Source organism: Rhinolophus hipposideros (genome assembly GCF_964194185.1).
Source record: "Rhinolophus hipposideros genome assembly, chromosome: 13".
NCBI lineage: Eukaryota > Metazoa > Chordata > Mammalia > Chiroptera > Rhinolophidae > Rhinolophus > Rhinolophus hipposideros.
In genome coordinates, this window is record NC_138059.1 from 15900814 (window position 1) to 15925900 (window position 25087).

At 39.1% G+C, this 25087-nt stretch overlaps 1 protein-coding gene and 1 pseudogene across 2 annotated transcripts in view; one reads left to right on the forward strand and one right to left on the reverse strand.

The window, feature by feature from the left end:
* Positions 1-25087, reverse strand: part of COLEC10 (collectin subfamily member 10) — a 412450-nt gene that overhangs the window by 209667 nt on the left and 177696 nt on the right. The window lies entirely within an intron of this gene.
* On the forward strand, positions 18619-20212 carry LOC308506903 (CWF19-like protein 1; annotated as a pseudogene). Its single transcript has 2 exons — positions 18619-19843; positions 19964-20212. The product of its transcript is annotated as a CWF19-like protein 1 (transcript).

Consider the following 25087-nt stretch of genomic DNA (forward strand, 5'->3'; position numbering starts at 1 on the left):
AAAGAGAGACAGATGGGCCTAAGGGTTATCATCGCCACTATCATTTAATACCAACCTTTTCCTAAGACCAAACAAATATAAATTGTGGGCAGAAGTTGTAAGCTCTGGAATAAGGGGGTAAGAAAAAGACCCTACCCCAAATTCTATCCCTACAATAATGCAGATTACTAAATAGCGGTATCTCATCAATTGAAAAGATTTATTGATGGTAGCTAATGGCCATATATCAAAACCAAATTTTCCTTTTCATTCTTTTCATTTTCAGCTTCCTCTGAGAATATTCCCCATTCCTCACATTTATCTTACTCCCATATTAAATCAGCATTAGGTTGATAAACATCGAGCCAACTTCAGGAGATAAAGATGGGGCATTCTCTCAGTTGTAGCACGGTGTATCATCAGAGATGAAAACAAATGTGGGGCTCCGGTCTCTGTTGTATTCCTGGCAAACGATCCCATTTCTCTTTACTAAGGAAGATAGATCAGATTTTACCAAACGAATTAACAGTTTCATCTAGAAGGACAAGAAGTCCTACATTAATCAAAAGCATGTGAATATATCTAAATTAACCTGAAGGGCACACATTTCTTGATCTGTGTTTCTGCTCCAATCCACGTCTTAGCAGGGTAAAGCAGCAGGATTTCCATGGGTAGAAAATGGAACAGTACTCTCAATATTCTAATGATCACACTGTTACTAACTGATCATCTCAAAGTTTAGCCAAGAAAGCGTAAAAATAATCGACTCTTCACGGATACATTGTCTTTGGAAGGAGAGACAGCTTTCTGATGAGAAAAGGCTTATTAGGTTTCTATTACTCAAACTTGTGTACAACAGGCAAGATCGACTTTGCAACACAATAATAAAAAATTACTCAAATACTGTCTCAAAGTGGATTGGCAGTTTGGGAACGTTTATATTAGGTTGGTGCAAAAGTAACTGTGGTTTTCGCAATTGTTTTTAACCTTTTAGACCACAATTCCTTTTGCACCAACCTAATATTTGGTCAGCTCCTCCAGGAACCTCCAGCCATCAACTGTATCTCAATTACAGAGTCTAACCTAAAAATCTGAAATGAGGGGTGGCTGTGTGAGAGGGGAACAAAATGCTAAAGAAATATTGAATCAGTTGCCATTAATTCAAGTAATGTGCTAGGAATGTTATCTCATCTACTTTTTACAATTACCCTAACAGGCTTGTATGTTTATCTTCATTTTACAAGTGATAAAACTTGGTTTTACAGATATCAAATAGGTTTTACAAAAGTCACATAGCTACTAAGAGGTGGAATTCAAACCAAAGGACTTTCTGTTCCAAATTCTGCCATCTTTCGACTTGATCACTCTCTGTCAGGTTACCCAGTATTTTACTAAGGGTCAACTTTTTTTTCTGAGCTCTTAAATATTGGCATCCTTGTGACTCAGGAACTAAAAGAGAAGTTTTTGTGGACATCCCTCTTTTTATGACACCAGTTTTTATAATCCCATAATTTTTGTGCCATATTACTTGCTAACTAACAACTAACAAAAGATTTGTTGTAAGAAGCAATTCTGTACCCTGAGTAAGAGTGGGTACAGTCTTCTTTAAGGTTATCCAAATGAGATAGTCAAATGCAGTGGCTGCTTTGCGGGCGTGCCAAAGTTTTGGAGTATGTCAGCAAATGAAGACATTCTTGGATTAAGCAAAATACTGGGTACCCTCAGTGTTGCAGACAAATGCCCATAGCAGACTTCAGAATGTTTATAAGTCTATGGCCTCCCAAGTAATTTTGGGGAAGTCCCAAAATGACTGCCTGGTCTTCTGAGTCAGGAAGAAAGGGAGTGAGGCTGGCTTCCGCTGGAGATTGAGGATGAGAGAAAACTGGGCTGCTGTTTTCTGTTTTCTTTGTGAAGTGATGTACAAAGTTATCTACCAAGGGTGAAAGATGTGAGACAAAGTTGACTTAAAGAGAGTTGTAGAGGTTAAATGGGTTTGGATTAACAACCTTGAGGAAGGGGAGAAAGAAAGGACTGACAGGGGACAAGTTTATTATAATGCAAGCTCTGTGAGATCAAAGATCACTACTTCCTTGTATCTCCTTAGTGTTTGCACATAGTAAATGCTCGATAACTATTTGTGGAAGGAGCACCTCTGAAAAAAATTCCAGTGTTCATTTGATAAATGGCAGTATCCACAATACAATATTGGAAATAAATTAAATTCTATTAACAGTATTTCAAAGAAATTGCTAACATTTCACAGGATATCATCTACCTCTTTTGTTCCTCATAATGCCACCCAAATAGTCTGTGACGTCAAGATCTGGACAAAATGGCTTTTGGGGTGAATCGGAGGTTTAAGGATTAGCCTGAAAATGTGTCCGGATCACTTTCCCAGGTTTTGCCTTGGGGATGGAGTGGTCTGAGAGTGTTGTAAAATGATTGTATGCAGAGGAGTCTGAGGTCCTTTGGGAACACTGCTGGCCACAGCTGCTTCCTTACCTGTGCCCTCAACAAGTGCTGGCCTGACTCCGACTTTTCGTCTCTAAGGGCCAGTTTCCCAGTTGCTGCCTCTGAACTGTTCCTTTGTCCTTGTTCCAGGGCTTCTTGGTGCTCCTCTGTCTCTTCTCCTTCCCAGAGGAGTTTCTGCCAAGACTACAGAGTTTGGTCCATCTTCCTGACCACAGCTTACCTTCAGTTTTGGTTCATTGTTTTGCAGGAGGTTGTTAGCTTGTGGAGGAAGCGACAGTACTCAACTGGCCTCAAAGTGTTGCATTGGGATGGTTTTAGGGCTTGAGATCTACCTTCTCCTTCGTTCCCCATCTTATCAGCTTTTCCTGACCTTCGTTCCCGTACCGCATCAGTACTTATCTGTTCAGCTTCTGCTTCTATCACGTGGAAGTAGGAAGAAGGGGGGAACAGCACTGTGGTGTATTAATCAAGTTTAAGCTTTCAAACTGTATTTGCAAACTTGACGAAACACTTTATAATCTCCATTTGAAAGCCAAGTTTAAAGAAAAGACTTCTTAAATTTGTATAAAACATACAAATGAGTAAATTATTGCTAATGGCATGCCTTTCCATATTCCTTTTCAAAGCTGAACCAGGTCAAATTACATTCATTTTAAACAATAAATTCATTTTTCCAATGCCCAGGATACCTCACTAATCCATTTCAGGTTTTCAATATAATGTAGATCTGTCTACGTTTGTAAAACAAAAGAGTCAGCTACAAGAGAAATGAGGGGAAAAAAAACAAGGACTGCATTTCAGAGTAACATGGAAAAACCATTAAACCAGAATTCATTTTAAACAAGTTTCTGCTAGACAGTGTGGGCTGAGTGTGATTACTAGTTCTGGGAACCCATTATGAAACAAGTAAGAGTTAAACATTGCACTGGAAAATTGATACACTGAGTTGAATTCATTTATCTGTTGAAAAGCAAATAGAGCTCCATTTTGGCAAGGAAAGTTAGGATATCTGGGAAGAGGATTTTATCCCAAGGATGTAGATAAGAACAAGTTAGGTTAAGAAAAGTATAAGGTACAGAGATGGGATTTTACACAATCATTCAGAATGTGATGGACTTATATTACATCAATTTAGCTCAACTGGAATACAATTTCTCAAGATTCCTTTCCCGACATAGCTCCTGGTTAGCATGAAGAACCAGCCACATTCTTTTTGCATTCAGAAAGTCAAAGCCATCAGTGAGGCTCCTTGCAGCGTACACCTGTGGTTGCTTGCTGCTGGCTCACCCCTTTTGAGTAACATTCCCACGCACTATGGTTCATGCAGCTCCTGCCAGATCCTCATTTGGCTTTTCTGACTTGTGTGCTAGGTGCAGATTTAGCTCTACGATAGCAGGCACCAGCTTCGCGAGCCGGATACCCCCATCATCAGTGTTGCAGGTGGAAAGGGAGGACAGACTGGTTTAGCTTGTCCCTCTGGGCTCCAGTCAGCTTTGCAGGTTCCCATGTGTGTTCACTTCCTTCACTTCATACCTTTCCTCCTCCCCAACTGCCTGCCCTGTGGGTTTCTGTCTCCACCAGGAGACCCAGAAGAAAACACCTCACGTAACGGTTAACCATGTCCCACAACGGGGTAAGGCCAAGTCACCATAATAAATCCCTTATTTCAATAGGAATGTGTACTTTAAGGAGGTCATGTCTCTCTAATCAAACTCTGAGAGAAACACAAGGTGAGATTATTATAACGGGGAAAAATTGGAATTGGATAAAGCATCTTTCATTATTCAGAAGAAAGACAATGCCTTTGACTGCAATACAAAGTTCTGTAATGCTTCACAAAGTTAAACCTATTCTACTTACGACCTCCACGTGTGTATGGAGCATAAAACAATTTGCTAGCAAACTATCTTCTTGAGGTTCTGTATCTTCATATAACTTTATCCATGTTACTGAAGTTGTCAGTCCCACACTTTTAAATCATATCCAATAGCTTACATTTATGCATATATTTGTGTATATATATGGTTAATTTCAAATATATTCAATGTTTGACATTATTGAGGTGACATCATCATTCTTAGTAGCTGATTTTTAATATTTGAGATTTTGCTTTGTATACCACTTATAATGTGTATTGTTATCTGTGACCTGATTTTTTTCTCAAAAATATTCTACGAGGTCAGAAAAGAGCCAGTAAGTATCTGAAGTTTGGCATATTAGGAGAGAATAAACATTTCTGAAGCTCAGGCTATCGTATTTGCCCTTAATAGTATTAATTAGTTTTCATGATCCCTTTATGGTTAATATGATTATCCTATTTCAGAATTGGGGAAAGTGAGGCTCAGAGAATTAAAGTGTCTTGTTGGACATCATGCACATGACCAATGGCTGTGAGCCCAGGTCTGTGTAACTCCAAAGGCCAAATTCTTCCTACCATCTGGTGCTTCTTCAAGTCAAAGGAAGCCTGTACTTCTGAAATCTGGCTTAGGAGGCTTCTAGCTTTCTGTTTTTACATCCTTCTAATCTATGCCTTTGCTGGTCCTTAATTCCGGATATATAAATAAGTCTAACTCTGCCTCTTCATCTAAAAATAATCCTCTTTCTCACTTGAAGGAAGAATGGGCGGCCCACAGTTAAGAGCTCAGCAGAAGTATGTGCTGTGTAGGGTATACTGTGACTTCCTATTTTTTGTCACCACATCTTACTTTATTTTGTCTCAAAACTTCATCTGATGTTCTAGATTCATTCATTAAAAACCTGCTTGTTATTCATTCAATAAGTATGGAGGGTCTGATAAGGGCCATTCACAACATTAAAGATGAGGGTAAATGAATAATAGATGGAATCTATCCACAATGAGTTGGTATTGCTAGTAAAAGAGACAAGCATGTCAAATAGAATTTCAGCACGGTACAATATTACTGTAATATGAGAATGTACAAGGACAGTAGGGATCAACTCAACTGGGAAAATGAGAAGCAGGCATCACAGAGGAAGGGCTGCTTGAGTAACTTAAGACTTGAAAGACAAGCAAGATTTTCTTAAGGTAAAAATCTTACAATCAGAGGTAACAGCATATGCAAAAAGTATATGCATATAATAGTTACTCTTGTGGAATTTTATTTTAATTAAATTTATTGGGGTGACAATGGTTAGTAAAATTACATAGGTTTCAGGGGCACAATTCTGTAATATATCATCTATATATCACATTGTGTGTTCACCACTGAGAGTTGGTTCTCCTTCCATCACCAAATATTTGACCCCCTTTATCCTTTGGTAACCATCCCCATCCCTCCTTACTCTCTGGTAACCACTAAACTATTGTCAGTGTCTATGAGTTTTTGTTTGTTTGTTTGTTTGTTTATTTGTCTTGCTTGTTTGCTGCTTTCAGTTTTACATCCCACATATCAGTGAAGTCATGTAGTTCTCTACTTTTTCTGTCTGATTTATTTCGCTTACCATAATAATCTCAAGATCCATCCATGTTGTCACAAATGGCACTATTTCATCTTTTCTTAAGGCAGAATAGTATTCCATTGTGTATATATACCACAGGCTCTTTATCCAATTATCTATTGAAGAACACTTTGGTTGTTTCCATATCTTGGCCACCATAAGTAATGCTGCAATGAACTCTGGAATACATATACCTTTACAGATAAATGTTTTCAGCCTTTTGGGGTAGGTACCCAGGAGAGGGATTGCTGGGTCATACGGTAATTATACTCTTAATTTTTTGAGGAACATCCATACTGTTTTCCATAGTGACTGTACCAATTTACATTCCCACCAGCAGTGTATGAGGGTTCCGTTTTCCCCACAGCCTCTCCAACACTTGTTATTTGTCTTGTTGATGAAAGCCATTCTAACAGGTGTGAGGTGATATCGCATTGTGGTTTTTATTTGCATTTCCCTAATAGCCAGTGAAGGTGAGCATTCTTTCATATATCCGTTGGCTGTTTATATGTCTTCTTGAGAGAAGTGTCTATTCAGGTCCGCTACCCATTTTTTAATTGGACTATTTGGTTTTTTGTCGTTGTTGAGTTGTATGAGTTCTTTATATATTTTAGATATTAGCCCCTTATGGAAGGTATTGTCTGCAAATATTTTCTCCCATTCAGTCGGTGCCTCTTTGCTTTTTTGAATGCACTGTCAGGTCTTTGAGTCACACCCTGGCCCCACCCCACAAAGGCCACATATGCTACCGGTTGGGGCTTCGTTATTGCACTATAGTTGTAGATCTCTTTTGTTTCTGAATACCAACCATTCTCCATTTGTCTCCCTCCAGGCCCTCTAAGTCCACGTCATGGCATCTAGGGTTAGGCTGATACTTTCCTTCACTGACTTTGGATTTTACTGACCAGATCTTTCAGTTAATTTTAACCTTGGTGAATTTCATACATATATAAAATTGGCCCCAGTTAACACCCATTGTGAATGCCCATCTTGTGATTTTAATACTGGACGCCGCAGCAAGAATAATGAAGAAATTCTATCCAATTAAAGCTACAATTAATTACCCCATGTTTCCACTACTGTTGATTGTTTAGAGTTAAAATATTTTGCTAACTCCCACCCTGTGACTGTAAGTTCTTCCGTAAAAGTCAGTGAAGCCATAATTATATCAATGGAAAAACTGTAATAACCTTTAGAACCAGAAAATGTTGAATTGCATTATGCATTGAGAAAAGTAAGAAGAGGCAACCAGAACCATATGACAAGGATTCAGTGTCTGATAAGCTGTACAGCAACAACAAAAGAGAATGATAAAAATTTTCATCTCTTGAACATAAAGCTTTTATGATAGAAAACTAAGTATGATACATTTAATACATATGAAAGGTATTATAGTTTTAATATATTATAATGAATAACATGGGGAATATGCAAAAGTAACAATCAAATACTAGACCACAAAACTTCCAAGTATCATTTAATCACCATGGAGGAAGTATGATATTTTAATTTTAAAAATCCCCAACGTATAACACCTAGAATTTTCATTTCATCAGTTGTCCCTTCAGTATTGAGACCCTTTGTTTGTTCCAGAGGGGTAATGACAGGTAGAATTTTACCTGAAATCCCCTCAAATTTCCAGTTCTCCTCGTCACTTCCTCCTCAATATTCTTCCTGTTACTAATCTAAGGAACTTCATTTTAGTCTCAGTATAAACTTGAACAAAGGGAGCCACTTCCCAATAGGGGTAAAAATGAATGGAACATGAAGGAAATTATACTTTATACAGTAGTAGAGGCACAGAATTTGAGTGACATTTAAGATTGATTTCCTATCTTTTACAAATGAGTTAACTGAAAACCTGAGAGGTTAAGTTGCATTATTAAATAGGAGTAGAAGTGAGTCCAGGTTTATGTGTGCACTAAACTTATACAATTTTGAGAGCCATCCTTTAAAAAATAATGTAAAATTACAAATACATAATGACATACTGGACTTTGGCTGTAGATCCTGAAAATGAAGGGTTAATATTCTAACCAACTGAATGAGATTAAACCTAACTTGAAAAGCAAAAGCCAAGCAATGGTTGAACAACCTTGTCTATGGAAGTGCAGAGAAGCAGAGGGGCATCAGGGATAAGTGGAACCAAAGACATGCACCTCACCAGAATTGTTTCTGCCTCTGTTTCTCACTGCATATTGGCTTTGTTCTCTCAAGATAAACCAGCGTTCCTCAGAAGTGGGAAAACATGGCTACCGACATTGTATAAGTTATATATTATAGAGTTTCAACCACTGCAGAGATGTTATCTCTGGGCCAAGCCAAATCCTAGGGAAGAGCCTTAATTGGTCCAGTTAGGTCAGCTCTTGTCAGAACAGAGTCTTATAAAAACATGGGGGCAATCATTGGCACAAGGTCAGCACGAGAAAGGATCAGTGCCAAGAAGAATATAGAAAGACTAAGCAACCACGACGTAAGTGATTTGCTCAATGCTGCACAGCTAGTAAGTGGTAGATTCGGGATCATAAACTGAAGGTCAATTTCCAGTACACTGTTGTTTTGTTTTGTTTTTTTTTGTCTAATAGTTATAGCAGATACTAAAAAATTTAATTTTCCTGGCTCAACACTATTGTTTTCTTGTCAGAGAAAATTATCAGAATACCAAAATAAAAATGAGACCAAACACAAAGTAATCTTAGTTTTTTCATTCAAAATCCACTTAAAGTTCTTCTGAATGATCATTATACCCAATAATTCTCATTAGAGATTTATTAATAGAAAATATAGAACATTTGGGTTAAGCATGTATTTTGTGTTACCTTGTACTAGAAAAACTGTCCTTTTTACTGCTCTTCTGATTCCATTTTTTTCTTATTATCAATTTATCATAGATATAAAATGCACTAAAAAGTGCTAGTTGGTTTTGCCCTGAGATAAATGAAAGATTATTGTACAGTGCTTTGATATGTAAATAACTTCACTACAAGCTATCACTTATTAAAGCCACAGTTTTAGAACAAATAGCATATTGCTAAACATTTCAGACCAAAAAGATCCTGTGTAAGTAAGTTGCTATTGATTTGCATTTCCTAGTTAAGTAATTCTTTATTGATTTATATTTGTTAGCCCTAAACAAAGAGCTTCAATCATTGGAAAATGTAAAATGAGAGAAACTGAAAATGGAGAATTTTGACAAAATATATCGTAATAGAAAGGAGACTCGAAGCCTTTCTTTGTTCCCCCCTCTACTCAGCTTTTTGTTTTAATTTTTAAATTCCCAACTCCCCATTGTTCTTGCTGAGCTCTAGGGACTCCTTGGCTAATCAGTTGAAGGCATTGCTGGAAGGGATTTACCTGGTGCCTAAACTATACCAGTTGGCTTGAGAAGAGACTAGATGGAGCTTTGCAAATAACTGATGGATTTCAGGTTTCAGCTCTCTCCTACCGGTGAGACACTGGGCTAGGCTCAGCCTCGTGGCCTGTTAAGGCATGACCTGCCTGCATTTGCTTCACTAGGTACCTCTCGGCAAGAGCAGAAAAAGTCCCAGAAGTGAACTCTGCAAGTATGAAAGCAGGAAACTCAAATGAAGGGTAGCAGACAGGACACCAGAATGAAGGCCTATGAATGGTCTTCTAAATGCATAAGAGAACAAAATCTGTTCATACTCATATTTGATTTCCTTCACGTAAATCAAATCCCGCCAAGCAGGCTTGTGGCATGGGGTTCCTTACACAGAAGTACAAGACAGGACGCAGCAGGGGAATAGAAGACAAGGTGATTCCCCCACAGATGACTTTCAATAGAGAAACAGGAAACAGCGTTTGCAGAGAAACACCAGGAGGGACCCACAGGGCCTCGAACCTCTCAGAAACCACACCAACTTGGAAAACTGTACTGGCACGAAGATGGAGAGCCAATTGGAAAGCAAAGCAGCCAACTTGAAAGGTGTGCCGGACCCTTTAAAATGTAATTACAGCCACTGATCAAAGGACAGGTTTAATATAAGCAGCTTGCAAAAGACTCCTGATCTCATTAACAGTTCACATTCCACTCACCTGCAAAATGGAGTTCCCTTCAGGATATCCTCTTTAACGAAGTCTTTTTTTCCCCTGTCACACTTAGAAGAGTATACTGTTTGTCATTTGCATATGTTTGTATCTTTTTTCTCTTGAATTGCTCAATTCACTGATACTGTAGTGATCACTATGTGAAAGAATACATTGGGAGCGCTTCGTGGCACAGAAAGACTCCATGTATCCCTACCGGCTTACTTTTCACCCCTCTCAGCCTTAATCTGTGCCCAGGGAGAATGACTGCCACCAACTGTGCCACATGGGCTCCCTTACTCTCTGGGGTCCAGTTGGGTTTGGCCAGTAGGAAGCTCCGACATGAGGTCAGATAATGGGAGGAGAGAAAGGTTGGGGTGTCATTACCCCAACTCCCTTTCAGCTGGATGGCAGTTTAGCAGGAGTGGGTACATCAGAGGGCCCTGGTGACATGGCTGTAGCTCTCTCCCGATTCCAGTGGGAATGGCAGGGACAGCTTCCCGTCATTGCTACGTTCCGTTCCGAGGGCTTTGCCAACCCTTTGTGAATCCCTTAATCCTGTCCATACCTGGGTACAGGGTCTCCATAGTGTATTTTCTTAAATTATTCTGGTATGTACAACCTCTCCTTTCTTTCTAGAACTCTGATTGATGAAGTTGACAAAGAAATATCATTTACTGTAACACCAAATCTAAAGAACCAACCTGACACAAAGTGCAGTGATAATTCCACAAAAGGGAATATTTTCAGAAAGCAGTTAGGATGTAGTGAATCGGTACTTGGTTTTCCACACCAGGGTTCAAATTCTGGTTCTGCCTCTTCCTAGATCCATGAACTTGAATATGTCTCGTAGCTTTTCAATAAGATGAGGCTAATAATAATATTTTTTATTCAGAATTATAACATCACTGAAACATTTTTGTCAAGCAAGCACTTTACAGAGCAAATATTAAGCCAGTTTATTATTGGATTTTCTATTTAGTATAGTTAAAACATTTTTATGTTTACTTTATTGAAATTACATTCAGCAGGATCATTTTTCTGTAAACTGTACACTAAATATGTGATTTGTTGGTCAGTCATTTTGTCCATATCAAATGTGACTAATTATAGCATCTATCCTCAGGACTTTTTTTATGGTTATTATAACAGAGTGTCAACGGACCCACATTTAATTTAGATGAATTCAATCAGCTTGGCCAAAAATTAAAATAAATCCAAGAGCTTCAGTGATTTCCCAAATTCACCCCCAAGGGATTTCTAAACTTTAAAAGGTTTTATACATAGTTAGGATAAAATTGTGCCATGATTCCTCCACGAAGAAATTAAGGAATTAATTGGGGGAAAAGGAGGGTGTTGATGAGAAATGGGTTATTAACATAATCTCAAAATAGCTCCCTACAAATTATAATTTACAAAAACTACAATTTGCTATACAGTGGAGAAACCAAACAATACCTTAACCAAGTGATGAAAATTAACGCCAAGAATATAGGGCAAACAGACACGAAGTGCCTAAGGTATGCCAGCCTAAGAAGTACATAATAGAACCAGAATCATATTATGAGGAAACACTTGATGAACCAAGTTTCACGACACTCTATGAAATAACTGACCCTTAATCTTCAAAAATATCAAGGTCAGGAAAGACAAAAATGGCTAAGGAGCCATCCCAATTAAATACAATGGAAGAAGCATGATAAGTAAGTGTGGTACGCATGTGACCCAGGACTAGATTCTTGCTATGAATGATATTGGGATAACTGATGAAATGGAGAATGGGTGATACATTATTTAAAATCAGTGCAGGCATATTAAGTTTCCTGAATTTGGTAACTACACTGTGGTTATGCAAGAAAATACCCGTGGTTCCTGGGAAATACACAAAGTATTAAGTGATAAAAAATCATGATGTATGCAATTTACTCTCAAAGGGTTCAGCAAAATGTTGTGTGTGGGGGGGTGTGTGCACACACACAGTGAGAATAAAAAGTAAATATAGCAAAATATTCAAAATCAGTGAATCTATGTAAAGGGTATATATACTTGTTCTTTGTAATTTCATGAAACTTATCTTTAAATTGAAAATTATTTCAAAATAAATTCTTTTAAAAAAGATAATTACGTGAAGGCATTAGAGAAACACTGATACATTGGAAAAAAAAATGTTTGTTAAAATCTAATGTAGAAAATCATGATAATGCCAGAGTTAGCAATTTGGAATTGTGAAAGTGTTGCAAAATACTTGAATTATTTACTTGCTGACTATGGCCCTTTCGTGGAATTGCACATTGCATATATTACCCAGCTATACATACATATTACTGTACAGCACTACCCACCATGAATCTTTGTACTCTATATTTATGGGTAATTTAGGGGTTTTCCAGGGTAATTTTTACTACACATGATTTTCAACTTATTTTAGAACTTAAAACCAGTTTTTAAAATTTTACTTCAGTGTATTTCTAGAAAGTCCAATTTTTCTAGGTCAAGTTTTGCAGACCTAAATTTTTAAGCATGAAGTATGCACCATTTTGGGGTTTGTATTGATTTTTATTTCTGGTCAGTGTGCTGGATATTGTCCTTTGTCGCTCCCTTTGCTACCCTGCCCTGAATCTAGGAGCTGCATCCAGAACTGCTGTGCCCTCTGGTTGCCAGTTGGATGTGAAGAGGGGCGACACCAACAGTAGACCAGAGGATGAGAGCGGAGTGACTCTGGGTATTGATTCCCGGGCCCCCACCAAACCTGGCCAATTCCTGTGCTCCAGAGGCCACAGATCCTGCAGGGTGGCCACTGCCTACAGCTAAAGCATTGTCCCAGTTTCTAGTCAGAGTTCTGTCAAATGCTGGCTCTTGAAAATATTACCAAAATTGATAAAGCAAAGCTGCACTTTTCGCTTATCCCAGGAAGACAGGTCACTGCCTTGACAGTCTTAGCGATAACTTGCAGAAGGGAAAGCAGAGTCAGGACATACGTGAGGTGACGAAGGTCTGCTTTGAGGTGGATTTTCCAGTGTGGGGCTTGGTTAGAATTGGGCAAAGCTCATGATACGACAGTGTAGGGTTGGTGGATACAGCAAGACAAGGGTTTCCAGGTCCGTTAAAGAATAAACAATTGTGTCGTAAGCTTCGTTGAGCTACCTGTTCTCCTGAGAAAGGGATGTTTACTCAAGTGAGAATAAGCTAAGTAACAGGGTATTGAGATGAATGATCTTTCAGGAAGTTCCTAAAACAAGCAGTAAAGTTATGTGAAACTTTATTTCACTGGGCATGAAATAAAGCTGTGTGGGTGCAGGTGCTTTCTGTTCTCAGCTCCCGTCCCATCATGGGATGGGCATGGTCCCGCTGTCACGAGCCATGGGGTGTCTCATCATCCTGTGACGGGTTGTCCTTCCCTGCTTACACCCTTGTTAATCATCTATTAAGTTTTGGGTTTTCTTTTCTTAATGATCCCATTTGAATGTGACATATGCTTCTTACTGGCACCCTCACTGATAAAGATAATTATGAGTTGGATAAACATGTTTTCATTTGTGTATATTTATGTACTTGGCAGCTCTCGCAGAATTGCTCTGTTGCCCGGTATTAATCAATCACATTACTAGTCCAAGTCAATATTATTGTGTAGGGTTTATTCACTGAAGGTGTAGCACACTGCGAAGAGGGAAAGATTGTGCTTTGTGCCTGGATCTATTTGGCCCCTCACTAGAGAAGTTGTCTCTGATCTTCTGCACTCATCCTGGCGGAGGAAAGGAGATACTGGGAATAGGACCAGCCAGTTCCAGCTCTGTCCTTCCGCCCTCATTCTGAAAACTGCACTTCTGCTTCTCAATGGGTCTCCATCTCCATCATGATAAGCTATCTGGTGACTCCAAGTTGCTTTATTCTCAGCTGTCCTAGCTGCCAAGAACTGGAGACTTGACCATAAACCCCAGCCAAGTGCTAAGGCAGCTATCAGCTGACCACGTTGCCGGTTGCTGCTGGCCTGTGAGGATTTCTAGCACCACTCCTTGAATCAATCTCTTCTCTAGCCATCTAGCCACTTCCTGGTCTGTGCATGCACGTGTGTGTGTGTGTGTGTGTGTTTGTGTGTGTGTGTGTGTGTGTGTGTTTGTGTGTGTGTGTGTGTGTGTGTGTGTGTTTGAACCCCCAGAGCCACTATATGCCCACTCTACCTCCCCTACTGCTAACCTCTTCAATATGGTATCTGTCTTCTGAGTATCTAACAGAGAAAATGAAAAAAAAAAAAGGGTTGTATGCTGACTCCTCCCATAATACACTCACAAAAGCTCAAAATAAACTTAATCTTTAAAGGAAACCAAGCAAAGAATATAAATTCATGTTTAAGCACATTTCCTGAATATGTGGAAGCCCCCTGATCCTTCTCCTTCCTACTAAGATTACCGTCATCTTTAATACACGTACCTCAGAAACATCCGCAAGTACTGAATTGAATTATTTAGTATGGTTTAGCATGGCTATTTGTTCTGTTAGACCGGCTTGAATGAAATGAAGGAAAGGACATAAGACAGACACAGAGGAGAGCAACTATAGGCAAATCACACGAGGTTTCATTCATCATACTTTGCTTTCATGCCAGGAACTATTTCCGTTTAGTTATAATATGCACATTACGTTTATTTCAAGGAGATACAAAACTGCATATAATATATATCCCAATACTTACAGAGATAAAAGTGAACTCTACAAAAAAGCTTGTGTCACATGCAATTGCACTGGCGTTTCTTTGTTTTTTAAGAGAGACAGTGTTTTCCTAAAGGACATGTTATGAATACTCAACATACGAGTAGGAAATATGAAATCTCCCTTTGGATGTCATATTACACTCTACTCTGAGAGAGCCACGTGACTGAAACACTGGAGTCATTCCAGGGACTCCATGGGCCTCTCAGGCAATGCACTACATGGGGAGAGCCTTCCTGCTGAATGTTTTTAACTTTTATTGCATAAGTTATACACCAAACAATGTAATATAGTGATTAAAAGCTTTGGCTTTCAAGTTAGACAAACCTGGGTTTGAATTCCAACTCCTGATCTCCGTAACTCTGTGGGCTTTTGCAAATTAATTTATTTCATGACACCATGGTCACCTCAACTAAATCAGGGGATAGAGTTAGCACCTACTCATAAGGTTATTATGAGAATTAAGTGAAATAATACATGAAAAACACAAAGCATAATTCTTGCTCATGTAGGAAGAGCTCAACTGTCATTCAAAGTCACTCATTTCATGTTGAATTTGTACTGGGGAATGGCCGGTTTTCACTTTAACCCTAGTATCTCCATTCAGAGCAGAGCCCATGATTAACACTTGCTAACTTCTCTCCACCCCACGGTTGCTAATACTCAATAGCCCATCAGGGATTTTCATATGGAAGGTACACAGGCATCATTGTTGAGTCTAAAGTCAAGCTTCTATCCTCTTCCACCTAAAGAGGTCTTCCTCCTCATTTAGCAACTGTTGCTAAACTGGAAAAATTCCCTTGTTCTCAAAGACAGCTAGAGTCATGAATTTCACTTGATTCAATTATAGACTAAGGAAACAAAAACAGAACCACTGCACAGGTTATTGTCCTTCTTCAGATATATATAAAATCTGGTCATCACTATTAGTGTAGGACTGTAATCTGTAAAATGAATCCACCCCAAAAAGAATCAATGAAAAGTTTTTCAAAAGGTTGATGCAATTAAAAGAAAAAAACTGACCAATACTTAAATTTAAAGCACTTAGTAAATTTCTTGCAGTTCTCTCAGAGTTAGAAAAACAACCCAAAATCTTTATATTTGTATTCGTAGTACTTGAAAGTTGATTAAGGTCTTTCACATACATTCACTCTTCAAGGATAGGAAAGTAGGGTTATTATTCTTGTTTTTGCATAGAACAATACAGAGACAATGCTTTAGCTAGTACTATCGGGGAAACCCCAACGGCTCAGATAAGGTGCAGAAATGCAATTGAAGTGAGGGACAGCCATGCAGCTCTCTGAAGAAAGAGTTTTCCAAGGAGCGGGGGCCGCAAGTGCAAAGGCCCTGAGACTGAAAGCTGCTTGGTGTGGTGAGGAAATGGCAAGGTGGGCACGGGACTGAAACAGAGGTAGCCAGGAGCCTTTGCAGTGTAGGGATTTATAGGCTACAGGAATAGCTTTGGACTCTTTACCCTGTACCTTCCCGAAGAGCTCTCAACTGGCGAGCGGCAGGTCTGGGGCATAACTGAGTCTTTCAGTTCAAAATCTGAGGTAGTGACACCTAAAAAGGGCTTCTTAGGTAAGCGGGTAAGACTCTGGTTGGACTCTTTCAGTACCACCACAAAGACCACCATTTTATCTCCTCTACTGTACCAGCGTCCAGCATATTTACAATCTGTCTGGTTCCAACTCTCCTATGAATCCAGCCCACATTCTCAGGCATTCCTTTTTTTCTCTTCTTTTGCTCAAAACCCACTCACAAGAGCTCAAGGACTGGCAGAGTAATCAACAAAGAGATGATCCTTCTCACATTTTTCTGCTTTAGCTCCTGGTAAGAATTTAGTTCTAATCCAAACTGTCACCCTCTACTTGTGACATAAGCAAGTCATTTAAACTTTGTTTTCCTCTCTCAGCAAAATAAAGATACTGGTGCTACTGACATTTTTAAAGGCTGCTATATCCCAGAAAAATGAGGTAATAACTGTATAGCTGCATGACTATATAACTGTTTTGGTCTCTTTTCCAGAAAGATATGTCAGCAAGTATTCATTAAGCAACCCTATGTTCCCAGCCTGTGCTAGAAGTAAGATGCCCAAACCCTGATCACAGAGAACTCAAAATTCTCTTCAGTAAAAAAGTAATATCTTCATAAGCAATGACTGGAGCTTAGGATGTTAAAATTAAGGGAAGGGCCACAGTCATTCTGCTGGGTCCCTTATGTTCTGCTTTCTAATGGGGCCATCGGAAGCAGCTGATATCAGACCAGGCTTTAGGCTTCTCTGAATTAATAGGAAGCACGGGTCCTCATTTTTGCCTTCAATGTGTATAAATTTTTTGTTTAAAAAAATATATCAGGCTTTCACAAAAAGAAAAAGGACGTCAAGGTCATTTAGTCTCTATAAGGAGATCAGGAATACCATGCATTTATGTTCTGTTCAACAAGACAGACCCAGTGGCTGTTTTCTAATGATTTCTGAGAAGACCCCAGTACCCAACCAACCCTTAACCTTTCGCCTTTCCCACTGACCCAACCAAAGGGCCTGTAATTTCCGTTTTATGGTTCACTTCTTTGGAATAAATATACTATGTTTACTGAAAGTCCTTGTTAGAATGCAAGCAAGTTACTAAGAAGAAGTAACTCATTCACTGATTAGTGCAGATTAATATATAATTTCCATACCAAGGAGAATGGGCTTAGGAGACTGCAAAAGGTTTTGTGGTGAGATACACTGAGAAAACTGGAACAAAGGAACCCCAAGATAAAAACACATATCTACTTAGTAGAATGCTCAGAGGAGAAAAGGAAATGGGAAAGGAAGATAAGAGTACTTAAGTCCAACTCAAAACTTTCCAATTTTGTCTAGGGCTGCTCTGGTGTTCTAGAGTGAGACTGAATAACAGATACCCTGCTTCAATCCCTCCACTTCAGAGAAAATATTGTCCAGGACGTTTAAGTGACTTGTTCAAGTCCATTCAGTAAGTTAAGTGACAGAATAAAGATTAGAAATCTAGACTCCTGACTCCTCACCTGCTTCACTAAATTAAAAAAAAAAAAAAAAAAGGAAGCTCTCAAGATTAGGATCCTTGGTTAGGGTTTTTCCGGACCCTATTTTCAAGGCCTTTCAGTCTTTGAATGAAAGGTTCTTTTATTTTGGCTATTCTGAATGCTTATTCAAGAAAAAGGCTATTAGGCGGGGCTAAAATTGGGATTAGTACCCAAAGAAACTTAACTGGTAGAGTACATATCAAAATTCAGCAGAAAAGTTCTCCTGGATCAGAGGTTAGAGCAATAGGCAGACACATTTCCTCTTTTCTTCCCACACTCTCATCTTAAAAATAATACCAGACAGTACTAGACATCAAAGACAGGCAGCTGAGACAGGAGGAAGTGACTGTTCAAACAGGGAGGGATTCAGCAAGGTAAGTCCCTAACAAATAAGCTCTGGTGATAAATGGGACAAAGCCATCACCAAATTTATCAGTGTCTCCAAAAACATACGAAGCTAGCCCACAAACATCATGAACTGTTTTCCTGATAAAGCTGGTGATTGATCTGGGTTTGTAGAAGAATAGTGCTTGATACAAACAGCTAAAAAAATTTTTTTAAATGTCTCACTTTTTTTTTAAGTTCAAGGGAAGACATTATGGTAAAATGAAAAAAGACTGCTGTTGAATCCCATAGATCTCTTTTATTATTATTATATTATTATTATTATTATTATTATTATTATTATTATTATTAATTTCCAGGATAAAAGAAAGAGCATGATAAAGAGAAGTATGAAGGGGGAAAATCCAAATATGATTTGTTTTGCATGTTTATCCGGTGTTTGTATCTTTCAGAGGCAGTATGGTACCTTGGTTAAGAGTAGTGATAAAAAGCTAAGAAGACCCAGCACGGGACCCATGTCCTAATTTTCAGGGGTCATTGCCACCTAGGCTATTGGGACTAATGCCTCACAGACCGCTGCGCTTCTTAGCTTATGGAGATGCTAAAGGAAAGTTTCATGTTTTATTCAATACAGTTTGAGCAATTCAGAAGAAAAGTGGAAACTTTGACCTGCTGTCACGTGTAGGAAATTTCTTTGGCTCCACGCCAGATGCTGAACGGGAGGAGCCTAAAACTGGCATCAGGTGAGCTCCTATTCAGACATATATTCTAGGTGCCAACCACCAGGAAACAGTAAAATATTTCCAAGATGCTGATGGGTGTGAAATAGCTGAAAACATTACTTATCTGGGTCATGAAGGTGTCTTCACTGGAAGCTGGGGCACACAGATTGGGTAACTCTGTGGGACAGAGTCCTTAAGTGACCTGGTCCCAGGTTATAGTTCTCATCCCAGCGATGTGTCTTCCCTGAGACAATGCTGTGTTCAACATCCCACTTTATGGGTGTTGAGATCTGGCTCACATCCCCACGGCCCAAGTATGTGGGGAACCTTGGGGATTCTCTGGAGAAGTGGATACAAAGAGCGTCTCCAGTCTTGCCATGGCCTTGAAACCAAGATATCCTTTTGCTGCTTTGGGAAAGACCTATGTGAGAAGCTTCCATATTGAAACCACATTGTTCGGGAGGAAAACTCACAGCCTGCCACCAGGTTCATAGCTCTGACAAATGCTAGAAATCCAGAAAAGAAAAAGTATCTTTATGCACTCAGTATTGTTCCCATGAAACTAATGGATGCTGCAGAACTGGTAAAACGGCCTCCAGGTGTCACTGAAAACCCTTAAAGAAAATCTGGGAAGGAAGCATCCTTAGGAAAGCAAATTCCTGCTCCTGAGCAAGAGTCAGCCTGTCAGTTTTTCTTTGATTTATATGAAAAGCAGGGAAAGAACGTTCATCTACAGGCAGAAATAGCAAATCTTCTCCCCACCCAAAGCAGCCTCCCAAACTTCCAGCCTCCAGGACCCTGCTGGTTTGGCTTTCGCCTTGCCAAACCTGAAGTGGAGAAGCGTTTGCAACACATTGCTACCTTGCCCTGGCCTAAGGAGGCTCATCTGCTGACCATGTTCTTATCCTGCCCACTGGACACTACCAGTTCCTGGTGGAGCTTTCAGCAGAGGTGGTGGAAGAAGTGGAAAGGATAAAGCTACACAGAGGCAGTTCTTTAAGAGTGGAGGGAAACGGTGTGTTCTATCGGAGAGAAATTAGGAGCGCCATCACCTCCAGCTCCAGGTCACTCCTGTGCCACTCAGCCACTGCGCTCCTGGTGACAGGAAAGATACCTTCATTACCCAGCCACAGGAGCCATAGACAGAGCTGCTGGGAATCTCAGAGCTCTCTGACATCGAGCAGATTGCACACTCAGGAGCAGCATATTTTTATGTTGTACTTGGCACGGGAGAGAAGCTTTTCCATAGAATTAAAAAGAATTTCCCTTTGCAGTTTGGAAGGGAGGTCCTGGCCAGTGAAGTCATCCTTAATATTCCTGATACGTGTGACTGGAGGCATGTCAGATCAGCAAGGAAGGGGAGGAGAACCTGGCTCGTTGCTTCCGCTTCTAGAAAGACTTGGAAGCCCTTTGACTTTACTCTGGATGGCTAAGCAAAGGGAAAGGCACTTAATGAACTTCACGAGGAGGAGCAGTGGCCTGTTTTCTAAGAAACTACCATCTCCCATGGGGACTGTTTCCCTGCCCTTTGTGTGTGTGTGTATGCATTCCCAAGCAACCTGTCTGCAGCAAGAGGCCTAAGACTGAAGATTTGTTGGAAAAAGTCACGTTCTAGAATGAAAATCCTGTATTAGAAGCATATCTGTCATCCAGATCCAACTACAGCTTTTGTTTATCAACATTTTCAAAACCATTTAAACTATCAAATAAAGTCCAAATACTTTAAAAAAGAAAAGCGAAGAAGACCCGGACTGATAACATAGACCTAGTCTTCGCTGGCTATGTGACCACGGGCAAGCTGTTAACCTCATTTTTCCTGAAATAGTAAAAATAAAAACCAACTTACAGGATTGTCGTGAGGATTAAAATTGAACAAAAAAATCACAAGTAATGCACCTACGACATAATGCCTAGCATACAGTAAGCACTCAACAAAAATACACTCCCTATCCTTCAGGTGCACGCACAGGAAAATCAAGTACCTATGTGAAGTATTTACATAGGTACTGTGAAGTAATTTAAGAAATATTTGTCTCTAGACGCTAGCCCCTAAATATCTTCTCATTTAAAACTGGGGTCATTTTCACTTTAAAGATTTCTTGGTCCTTGAAAATACCACTGAGAGGAACAACATCTGGGATTTTAAGATGTAAAAATTGATAGGCATTCTATTTAAGGGTGATGAAAGTGATAAGATAAAAATGTTAAATCCTTACGTGGGAACAGATGTAATAAGCAAAGTCAAAGATGAACAACAGATTGGAAGAAAATGTTTCCAATTCAAGGGTTAATAGTCCTATTTTTATTAAGAGCTCCTATAATCCTTAAGAAAAATACAAATGTCAATGGAAAAAAGGCCAAAGAATTTGAATAGGCAACTTAAAAAAGCCCTACAAATAGTCACTAAGCACATGAAAACATGTTAAAGTCAATTAACAAAAAAGATACAAAGTAAAACAATATTATTTTGCCTATCAGATTGCAAAATTAAGTAGATTGATAATATTCAAATTGGCAAATTTAAAAGACAAAGGGAAGGCAGTTTATTTGGAGAAAAATATGGCATTATCTAGAAAAACATTTAACTGCTTATGCTCTTTGACCCAGAAGTACAACAGAAAAAGAAATTGTAGACAAAATCAAAGAGAAATGTACAAGCATGTGCTGCAACATTATTTAAAATATTAAAATGTTGCAAACAACTTAAATATCAATATGTCTTAGGGTGCTTTAGGCTAAAAGTAACAGAAAAGCATTTCAAAGTAATTTAAAAAATAAGAAAGCTTTATTACCTCATGTGCTAAAAATTTAATGGGAAGAATATCTTGAGTGTTGACTAATGCATTGGCTCAATGTCATAAAGAACAATGGTTACAATCATCTTTTTCATCTGCTTGGCATGTAAATTTTGTTCTCATGATAACTCCACTTACCAACATACGGTACCACAAATCTAGGCTTTTCACAATGTTGAGCAAAAGAGAAACAGCCATTTTTTGTAACCTATGGAGGTATCTTTCCAAGAAATCTTCTCTTAGACTTCCTGTCATTTCCCTTTGGCCAGAATCATATCACACATCCATTCCTAAGAAAGGCCTACCAAGGAGAGTGGGATTCCCTTATGTGGCTTAAGGAAGAACATGGCTTCCTAGCAGTAAGGGGATTACCCAAACCACATCTGGGATCTATCTTAAAGGAATAGGAAGACATGACATAGAAACATTCTATAATTTGATTGAAAAATTGGGTACCCCTGTTGAGTAAGATTGAGAGATAAATGAACCAGAATAAGAGAGGTTATGCTATGGTAACAAATAGGCCCTAAATCTCAAAGGCTTACTGCAATAACAATATAGATTTTCTTTTATTCATCTCCTAGTCTTGTGCACGTTGCCTGGCCCTCCTGAGTAGCTCACTTTCCAAGTAGTGCCATAGGGATCTAGGTTTCTCCTAACTTGTGGTTCTACTTAATCTGAAACATTACCTCCAAAATCATTGCAGGAGGGAAAGAGCATGATGACTGCACAGGCATTTTATAGCCAGCCTTGGAAGTGGGTCACATTACTTCCACTAATACCCCATTGGCCAGAACACACAAAGACCTTCCCCAACTGCAAGAGAGGCAGGGGAATGTAGTCTGTCCCCAGGAAAGGATAAAATCCCAGTTTGGTTATAAACACCTTTGTCTGTCAGAGGGGATTCTTTTTTTTTAATGATTTTTATTTTTACATTATATACGTATCCTTTTTTTTTTTACAAACAACTATTATTACTTTGCAAATTAAAACAAGTATATATATAAAGGGGATAAAACAATCCCTCGTCATGCCTGATAAGTATTTTTACCTGGTTTTGATAATATTTAATCCCATTTTTCTTGCATGAAAATCTTCTCTCTTTTTTTCCCATCATGGGGACTTTGATATAGAAGAAAATTATAGTGGAGAATCTGTGGGTTATGAAATCACCTCATAGCATCCTAAAATGTCAAGGATTCAGTATTTGGGGAGGCAAAGGAAGTTATGATATTCTGATCAAGAGCCTTAGATACATACACAGAAATATGAGAATTGCCTTTAGTACTTTTTTTTTTTTTTGGCTGTTTGTATCTGTTCACTTTTTAAATTTTTTATTGCGGTACAAAACACATAATATGAAATGTATCATTGTGACTATTTTAAAGTATACAATTCAGTGGCGTTAAGAACATTTACAATGTTGTGTAGCCATCACCACTATCTAGTTACAGAATTTTTCATTACCCCACATGGAAAGCCCATACTCATTAAGCAATCATTCCCATTTCCCTCTTCCCCCAGCTTTTCACAACCACTGATCTATTTTCTGTCTCTATGGATTTACTTATTCTGGTTATTTTGTATAAATGCAATCATACAACATGTGGCTTTTTGTGTCTGGCTTCTTAGATGATTTAACATGAGTCAATTGTGTGATTGTGTGCTAGCCTATCTGAAACCAGTCCTGTTCAGAAAATGGACTCATTTCATTGTGTGGCTTTCCAAGCCATTTATTTTTCTCCACACAAAGAAAAATAAGCCACAGAATAGCTGGAAGAGGTAAACATATAAATAGGAAAATGCAATAACAGATTTGCATGGAGTGTTTGGAAGGAATAAAATCACACCCAACTGAGCAGCCTGAGAGGGGTTCAATAGAGGTGATACTGGGTTCTGTATTAGTGGATTAAGAAACGTTGGCAAAGTGGGGAAGAGAAAGGAAGGCTATGTGAGACAAGGAAAATACACTGAAAAAGACAGGTTGAGAAGCTTTAAGCAAATTGGCAGCTCACCCGTCTACTGAAGGAACAGCAACTCAGAGGCAAGGCCATAGGACACGTGGGATCAGAAGGATAGTGACCTTAGAAGAACTGTCCGTAGCCAACCTCGGTCTCATCCCCACTATTGCTGGGGCCCATCTTTCACTGAGATCAGATCTCATCTCTCTGAAAATCTTCAGTCATGATTAATTCACACACATTTTGATACTTGAGAATATATTGGTTCATTTCTTGTGTGTGTTACGTGCCATTGAGTCAGCTCTGACTCCTGGCCATCCTATGAATGAGTGATGTCCAGTGTCCTGTCCTCACAGCCCTACTTCCTGAAGACTCATTTGACTTCTTTTATGAAGCCAATCTGTCTCATCTTTGGTCTTCCTCTTTTCCTTCTGTCTTCTGTTTTCCCAGCATGACTGTCTTTTCCAAAGAACCCTGCCTTCTCACGATGTGCCTGCAGAGGATAGCTTCAGTTTTGTAATTTTTGCCTCCAGTGATGTTTCAGGCTTCATTTGTTTTAGGACCCACTTGTCTATCTTTATCCACATTTTATTTCTGATCGCCACAAGTGGATATTATCTCCTCCAAGGCAGAGACACACAGAAGACATTACATTGAATCATAAAGGAGTGTTCCTATCCCTTACGAGCAATGTAAAAACAAGCACATCAGAACATTAGCACTTTCAAGAACAAAATTTTCCTGTGTCAAAAATACTGGTTTGACTCTAACTCTTCATTCTCCAAAGCTGTCTGAGCATGAAAAAAAATTTATGATAACAATTATGAACCCATCTGAAGTCTATACTTTGGAAAATATTCTTTTGGTTCAACAACAATTCCTAACCCACCGTAGTCAATTAAGTCTGCACGTCATGAGAAAGAGCTGCTCTGTAACTTAAAATTTTCTATTTTTCTTCTCCATGGAGCAAAAGTGGAACTTCTGAGGCCTTAAATATTCCCTAGCCTTGGTACAAAGCCCAAAGTTATAAAAGGCATCTCAGAGCCATTGGTCTTTCCGAACGTTAGTTGTCAAGAGCCTCTCCTCCAGCAGCCTGGCTGTGAAAACAAGGAGTAGGATGAGGGGTGTGTGCAAGGAGAAGGAAAGAGATGAGCAGGGCACTGCTTATCCAAAAGTCGCTGTGTTCGCCTCCCATGGTTGGGTCTCCTTCGTCACCATGTGTTTGCCCCCCTTTTCTCTCTTCTCCACACAAAGAGATATGTAGAAGATGTGTTACAGATTAGTACACTTCAAACCTATACCGGGATGCCGAAAAAATGTACACACATTTCAAGAGATGTTATCCATGTATTACTTTTCGAAGTTGCATTGAATTACGGTAGCAGCGTGTAGTATGACATTCCATCACAAGATGGCGTTCATCAAACGAATGCTAGCGTCACCCGGTGACAGGCAGGGCAGTCAGAGAAAATGGTGGAAGCACGGTTGTCGTTCAAGGAGTGGAAGACCATTTTGAAGTGGTATTTGAAATTCGAGAACATTGTGGAAGTAC